The following is a 7,187-nucleotide window of genomic DNA, read 5'->3' as shown; positions in this document are numbered from 1 at the left end:
GGTGTAGCTTCCTGTTGGTCATCAGCCTGTGCGATTACCTCTTCCAATGGTTCTACTGGTTTTCTAGGTTTTCTTACTTTAATGTAATATTTTGTGAAGCTGGCTATCAGGACAATAACTATGATAAGGGTAAGTCCTGAAAAGACTCGGTTTACCGTCTTCTCCGTTTGCAGTGATTGGATTTCTATGGTATTATTTATATGTAGTTCGCTGAGTGCTTCTAGCGATAAAAGTCTGGTCAGGCTCTCTTCTATTGGGTTCGGCTGTGCTATTGCTGGTTTTATCTTTAGAGGTGGTGCTTCGAAATTTTTGTATGTTCTTCCGTTGACCACCACTGTTTCGTTCTTGAAATTTACAATATAGGTGCCATTCATGACTCGCACGTCGTCGCTTATTGTAATGTTGCCCTGGTAGCTGTTAAGGAAAAGTATTCCAGGCGCAATAAGCTCGTCTCTTGGAATGTGGTGGCCGTTGATGAAGTGACATGAGGAATTGAGGCTCTTAATTAACTTAGGTATACAAAAATCATTACTTAAATCGAACAAATCATTTTGCTTACAAATACTAATTTTGTTATATTTTTTGCATTTATTTGCCATATTATTGTATTTTAGATCTATCATGACATTATTTTTTATAGATGCTTTTAATATCAGATTTTCGTAAATGTCTTTTGTAGTTAATGATATTTTAACGATATATAAAATTGATGAAGTGTTTCTTAATACACTTACTTCCGCTAATTCTAATGCCTCTTCGACAGTATCGAATGGCAGATTTTCCTTGTTCATCTCCTTAATGGCTAAATCAATTTCCATTTTATTTAGTACTATTGAGCTCACAACTCCTATCCTTGCCCATTGTATGGCGTATTTGATATTCACTATTTCCTCTTTAATCAACCTCAACTTATTTTGAAGGCTTATCGCCACTTCGTTTGCTGTTACCTCGTCTTCCTTTATTGCATGTATCAAGCTATTGGTTATCTCGGTTATTTTATTGATTTGTTGGTTAAGGGCGTTATTTATAATTATTTGTTTATTATTGTTTGCAATTAGCCTTTCCATATTATAATTTATTATGTTGAGATCGTTATGGTCGGGGCTTCCTGCTAGGTATTTCCAAGCGGTGCCAAGGAAGTCCAGGGACCTTCGGTTCTTAGGGTTGCGGATGGGCTCGACAATTTCTAACATTTCGCTAGCTTGTTGGGCCTCGTGCCGTAAGGTGGGATAAAAAGGATTTGATGGTTCTAAATTCGTATCTATTGTTTTTATAATGTTTTCCAGGAGGGTTCTGTACGTGTGTGTGTTAATAGTATGGATGAAATTTAGGTTGCCATCCTTAATTTTGGAGGAGCCGTTATCTATGGTTAACAAGTGTGACGATGAGTAATCATGGATTTGAACCTCTGCGTAAACAGAGCAGATGATGAAACTGAAAAGGATTGGTTATTATTTAATGACCATAACGCTCAACCATTTAGAATTTTTATTTTTTTAATATCAAAAGTCGTGGCGTATTGCTCGATTTGCCTATAATCTAAAATCGTACGCCTATGGCATATTGCTCGATTTGCCTATAATCTAAATATCCTATTAGTTACTTTAAGGTTTCCTATGTAGGTTGTTATTGTTACGATAATTTTTTCAATAATTTTATTTATTTATTTATTAAAAAAATTTATTTATTTATTTTTTTTTGGCTTTTATGCACCGACCTTCCTGATCTAGTTTTGACCGTGTTTCCCTTGCCTTCCAGCACAATTTCCTTTTTGTATCGAGGTGACAATTTATTTCCTAGCCTTTTATTAATTTTGACGTAAATTACGTCATTACTACTGTAGGTCCTGAAGTCTGTCCTATTTTTGTTATGGTACTCTAAATCCTTTTCTTGCTTATTCTTTAGGTTCCTAATGTTCTCGTCCCTGTCCAGTTCTTCTGGGTTCTGTCCGATTGTCCGTCCGAAGAATAGTTCTATTGGTTTGCGTTTAGTAGTGGAATGGATGGAGTGATTATATTTTTGTAAGGATCTGTGGAGAAGGTCATGAAAGTCCGTGTGAGTACCTTCAGCTTTGGTACATCGCAACACTTCGGATAGGGTGGAGTGGAATCGCTCAACTTGACCGTTTACTGAGCTTTTGTATGGTGGTGTTTTAAATATTCGTATTCCGAGTTGATTCTCCAGCATAAAGGTTATGGAAGCTGCGTTCAAAGATTTTTCGTTATCTATCACAATATTTTCCGGAAATCCAAATATCCCTAATAGGTCTCTCAATGGGGTCTTAATATCTTCGCATGATCTAGTCTTAACGATTTTTGCTTGGGAATACTTTGAGAATTTGTCGATTGCTGTTAATATTACCTTATTATTAGTATAATAAAGATCTATGTGCACTATATGTCCTGGATAATCTGGAGTCGGGGTGGCTTTTAGTATGGGGTTTACTGGGTGTCGTTCGTATTTATTTTCAAGGCATTCTACACTGCTTTACTATTCTCTTGATTTTCGCGTTCATCTGGGGGAAATAGCATCTTTGCAATAGTTGAGCTTTATTTTCCGTGGCATTTCGATGAGCTCTGTTGTGTTCGCATATGATTACTCTTTCCTGATCAGGTTCGGTAAGAATATCCTTTACAAAATTTCGTGTGTATCGTACTCTGTATCTGCTGAAGTGGGTTTGGTAAATATTCTGGATCCTACCCAATATAATAATATAATATATTTATTCTTTCTTCTTACAAAATCAACATATAAGTACATTAGTAACTTAAAATACTTAGTATCGCTAAACTAATGTAAGAAAAAGTAAGGCATTCCTTAAAAACATTAAGTTTTTGTATTGGATGCCATCTCAAAAGATAAAAATTATGGAAATGAAGAGAGTGTGTATGGGGTGAAGATATATAACCAACAGTGATAACGTTAAGATAATTTTATAGAAAAAACAATATTAATAATATTTAACAACAATTGCATATATTTAAATTTTAAAGTTTTTAAGTCGCAGAACTCAGGAAACTTTTGATATCGTCGTGTGAAAGCCACAAAGCCGAGCAAGTTTTTCCGCAAGTTATAAGTGTCAGAGACTTGGCTGTGTAAATAGCCACAGCGAATGAAAAATATCTTTAAACATTTGTAGAAGTACAGATGTTTTATAGGCAGAATTCCCAGAACACTAAATAGCTCCATGGTGTGGTGCAAACGATTTACATTACATATTTTTCTTATGATGCATTTCTGTATTGTTAAAAGTTGCTGTCTTTATACAATTCGTAACCGAGGGATTCAAATATCTTTTTAGTAGTGTAGTAAGGATTTCATCCGTGAATTCCCTTTCTACTATAGTGTGCCCATGATAAGTTGGGAAAATTATTTGAAATTGGTATGATGAAGTCTCGTCCGTGGAAAGGAGAATTTGATTCTTAAAGGCGTTAATGGGGGCGTCGGTGTAAGGTATTAATGTTTGGGCCGAACTGTCGTCACTATGTCGGGTCGCCGTTAAAGAATTTATCTGCTCCTGTTGCGATGGTCTAGATAGTCCGTCGGCGACTACGTTCATTCTGCCGGGTTTGTATTTTAACTCGTAATTGTACTCTTCAAGTATAGCCTTCCAGCGTTTCATTTTACTGTTGTTGTTTTTGTTACTCAGAGAGTACGTTAAGGGTTGGTGGTCTGTGAAAATTTTTACTTTTGCTGAACCGTAAAGGTAGTTACGCAGAGATTTCAATGCCCATATGATGGCAAGCATTTCTTTCTCATTGGCTGCATAATTTTCCTCCGTTTTTGAAAGGGTTCTAGATATGAAGGTAATGGGTCTGTCTTCCTGGGACAGAACCGCACCTATTGCGTAATTGGAGGCATCGGTTGTCAGCTCAAAGTCTGTGTTTAAGTTAGGGTAGGAAAGCATCACCTCCCTTGAAATAAGAACATTCTTAAGTTTTGTGAATGCTACCATTGCATCCTCATCGAGGGTGACCGGCCTTTTTGCCGATTGGTTTTTGGACACGCGTCCATCCTCCCCTCTTAAAAGGGCTGTCAAGGGTTTAGCCAGTTTGGCATAGTCCTTAACGAAACGGCGGTAATAACCCGACAGACCCAAAAAGGATCTGAGCTCTTTGAGGTTCCGTGGAACTGGGAAATTTTGAATAGCCTCTACTTTTGAAGGACTTGTTTTGATTCCTTCCGGTGTTACAATGACTCCTAGGAATTCTACTTCTTTTTGAAAAAATTTGCATTTATCTAGCTGTACCTTCATGTTGGCATGCTCGAGCGTACCGAAAATATTCTTTAGATGGGTTGCGTGATCTGTTTCTGTTTTGCTAAATATGATGATATCATCAATGTAAACATAGCAGCATTGTCCTATGTAGTTTTGTAAAATGTCGTCCAGTGTTCTTTGAAAAATTGAGGGGGCGTTTTTTAAGCCAAATGGTAGACGAGTGAACTCGTATTTCCCGTTATTTATAGAGAAAGCGGTCTTTTCTATATCCGAATTTTTTAGTGGAATTTGGTGAAAGCCGCTTTTTAGGTCAATGACCGAGAAAAAATTTGTTGCCTTCTAGCTGGGAAAGGACGTCATTAATTTCCGGAATGGGGTAGCGGTCTGCTATTGTTACGGAGTTCAGTTTGCGATAGTCTATCACCAGCCTGTACTGTTTGTTGCCCAGGGAATCTGGTTTTTTGTTTACTATCCAAACGGGCGAATTATAGGGTGAGCGAGATGGTCTTATAATGCCATCTTCCAAGAGCTTACCAATTTGCCTTTCGACTTCTGATTTCAATGACATAGGATATGGGTAGCATCGGGAGTAGATGGGGTTGTCAGTTGTTGTTCTAATTTCTGCCTTTACTGCAGTGGTATAGGTCAGCTTTTCATCAGGTTCTGCGAAGAGCCCTGAGTGCTCCCTACAAAGATCATGCAGTCTTTCTTTTTGTTGTTGTGTTAAATGGTCCGTTTTTATTTCTAAGCTGTTCACTGACTTTGACACTTGTTGCTTTATCTTAATTTTTTTGCCATTTTTAATTATCTTGTAGTCTCTGGAAGTGTGGATCACTGCGTCCAATTGCTTAAGGCTGTCATTTCCAAGGATACCATGGAATGATTTAAGTGAGGGTAAAACGAAAAACTTAAGACGTTCCTCGTTCAGACCGAAAAGATTTAGAAAAATGTGATGAGATACTTTTACTTTACCTCCGACTGAGTTTGCGTAAAAAACATTTTCGTTTGGCAAGGGACTTTTTGCCAGAGAAGATAGGATATAATTCTTGTTGGAGCCAGTGTCTATTAGGAACTTCAATAACTCTCCATTGCCGGTCTTGCACTGGATGTATGGCAGCGTCGAGTGGGTCAGTCTAAAAAATGAACGTCGCAAAATTCCTCGCCGTCCTCCTGATTGTTATGTGTGTATTTCGTGTAGTCCTGGTAGTAGTCGGTCCAAGTCTGTGCTTCCCCTGCGTCGCATCCTTCGATGGCGTTTTCGTACTCGTTTGGTTCACAATGATTGGCTTCTGTCAAAGCGGCATCGGGTACCTGCTCTAAATTATTAATTCTTTGGAGTTTGTTTGGAACATTCCTACTGAACTGTCCCGTGTTTGCAGGGGGTGGTCGTTTTGATACGACATTATTACCCCCTGGCCTATTCATATAGTTAATGTTCCTTGTTTGCGTTGAATAGTCTATGTCCATAGGTATGGGAGGCTTTGGCTGCGATGGCCTTGGCGGTGGATTGTTGTACTGTGGGGGTCTGTTGGTCTGAGTATTTAACGGGTTGGGGTATTGCGGACGTTGTTGTTGATATGGGTATTGTGGTTGTTGATATTGGTGTTGTGGCTGCTGATATTGAGGTTGCTGAAGAAATCGGTTAAATGGGGGAGTCGGTTGAGGCAGATGTGCCAACTGTGGGTAGAAAGGTTGGCTAGGATTCTTCCTTGGAGGAATTGTTGGATTTTGTTGGTGTTGCATTCCGAATAATGCTGGGGGTAAAATAGGTCGTTTATTATACTGATTATTGGCATGTGCTGCCCTGAAGTTTTGGTTCTCCAATTTGATACACAGGTGCAGGGCCTCGGGTAGATCGGCGGGCTCCTTCATGCCGAGGAGTCTTGAAAGATCACCCGATAGACCTCTAACGAAGGTGTCCAATGCTTTGCCGCGATATGTGTGAGTGAGGACGTGCATGGATTTTCGCCAATCTCCATGCAGGATATTTTATTCAGTATGAGCGAAAGGTGGGAGTAGACCTCGCCATAGAATTCCTGTATAGACTTCCTACCTTGTATTAGGCAAGTCATCTGGTATTCGAGCGTGCTGAGGTCCCTCTTATCGGCGTAGTGCATAGTAAGGCACTTGGAAATCGCTTTCCAGTTCAGAGGGGTGTTGTAGGATTCCAGTGCTGCATCTGCACTGCCCAAAATTTTGTTGCGAATAACGCTGAGTATGCCGAAGTATTTTGGCGACCCTACACTCGGTTCATAAATTTTCAGTATCCTTTCTACACTCTTCTTCCAACTGCTGAACTCGGCTGGGTTACCACCGAATTCTCGTAAGGACCTCACAACGTCTGGAACCTTGTCCATGTCGGACAGATTGCCTCTATACCTATCCTCTATAATTTGGTCACTTATGGGGTTTTGTGCCGGGTGAAGTATATCCCTAAGCATCCTGCTCTCGTCCGTAGACAGTATTTCCCTCACTAAGTCTCTAACAAGACCTCTAAACTCGGGTCTAAATTCGGGAGAGGAGGCAGCCGCCTGTCCAGCGTTATTATTAGGGGGCTGTGGTGGTGCTGGTGCCGGTGCTGCTGGTGCAGATGCGCCTCCATTGCCCAGCAAAGAAAGTCCCGTTAGATTATTCTGAGCCATTTCTACACTAATTTTGTGATGATTTGTGGAATTTTTATATTTATATTTTTATATTTATATTTAGTTTTAGTTTTATTTGAAAAGATGGTCTAAGCCTCTTTCACCTAAAGCACTAAAATTTTTCCAAAATTTTCACTCATACTAAGTCTAAAACTATTATTTTTCATTGAAAGCACTTCTATTACGATTTACAATTATGTTTAAAACCCTATTCCTTTTTTTCTTTTTCTTAAAACACTAAAATTTTCTCAAAATTTTCACTTACACAAGGTCTAAAACTATTATTTTTCATTGAAAGCACTTCTATTACGATTTACAATTATGTT

Source organism: Rhagoletis pomonella, unplaced genomic scaffold (genome assembly GCF_013731165.1).
Source record: "Rhagoletis pomonella isolate Grant_MI unplaced genomic scaffold, Rhpom_1.0 Rhpom_scaffold_00003, whole genome shotgun sequence".
Lineage (NCBI taxonomy): Eukaryota > Metazoa > Arthropoda > Insecta > Diptera > Tephritidae > Rhagoletis > Rhagoletis pomonella.
The sequence above is the reverse complement of the archived record's forward strand: the minus strand, read 5'-3'. Positions refer to the sequence as shown.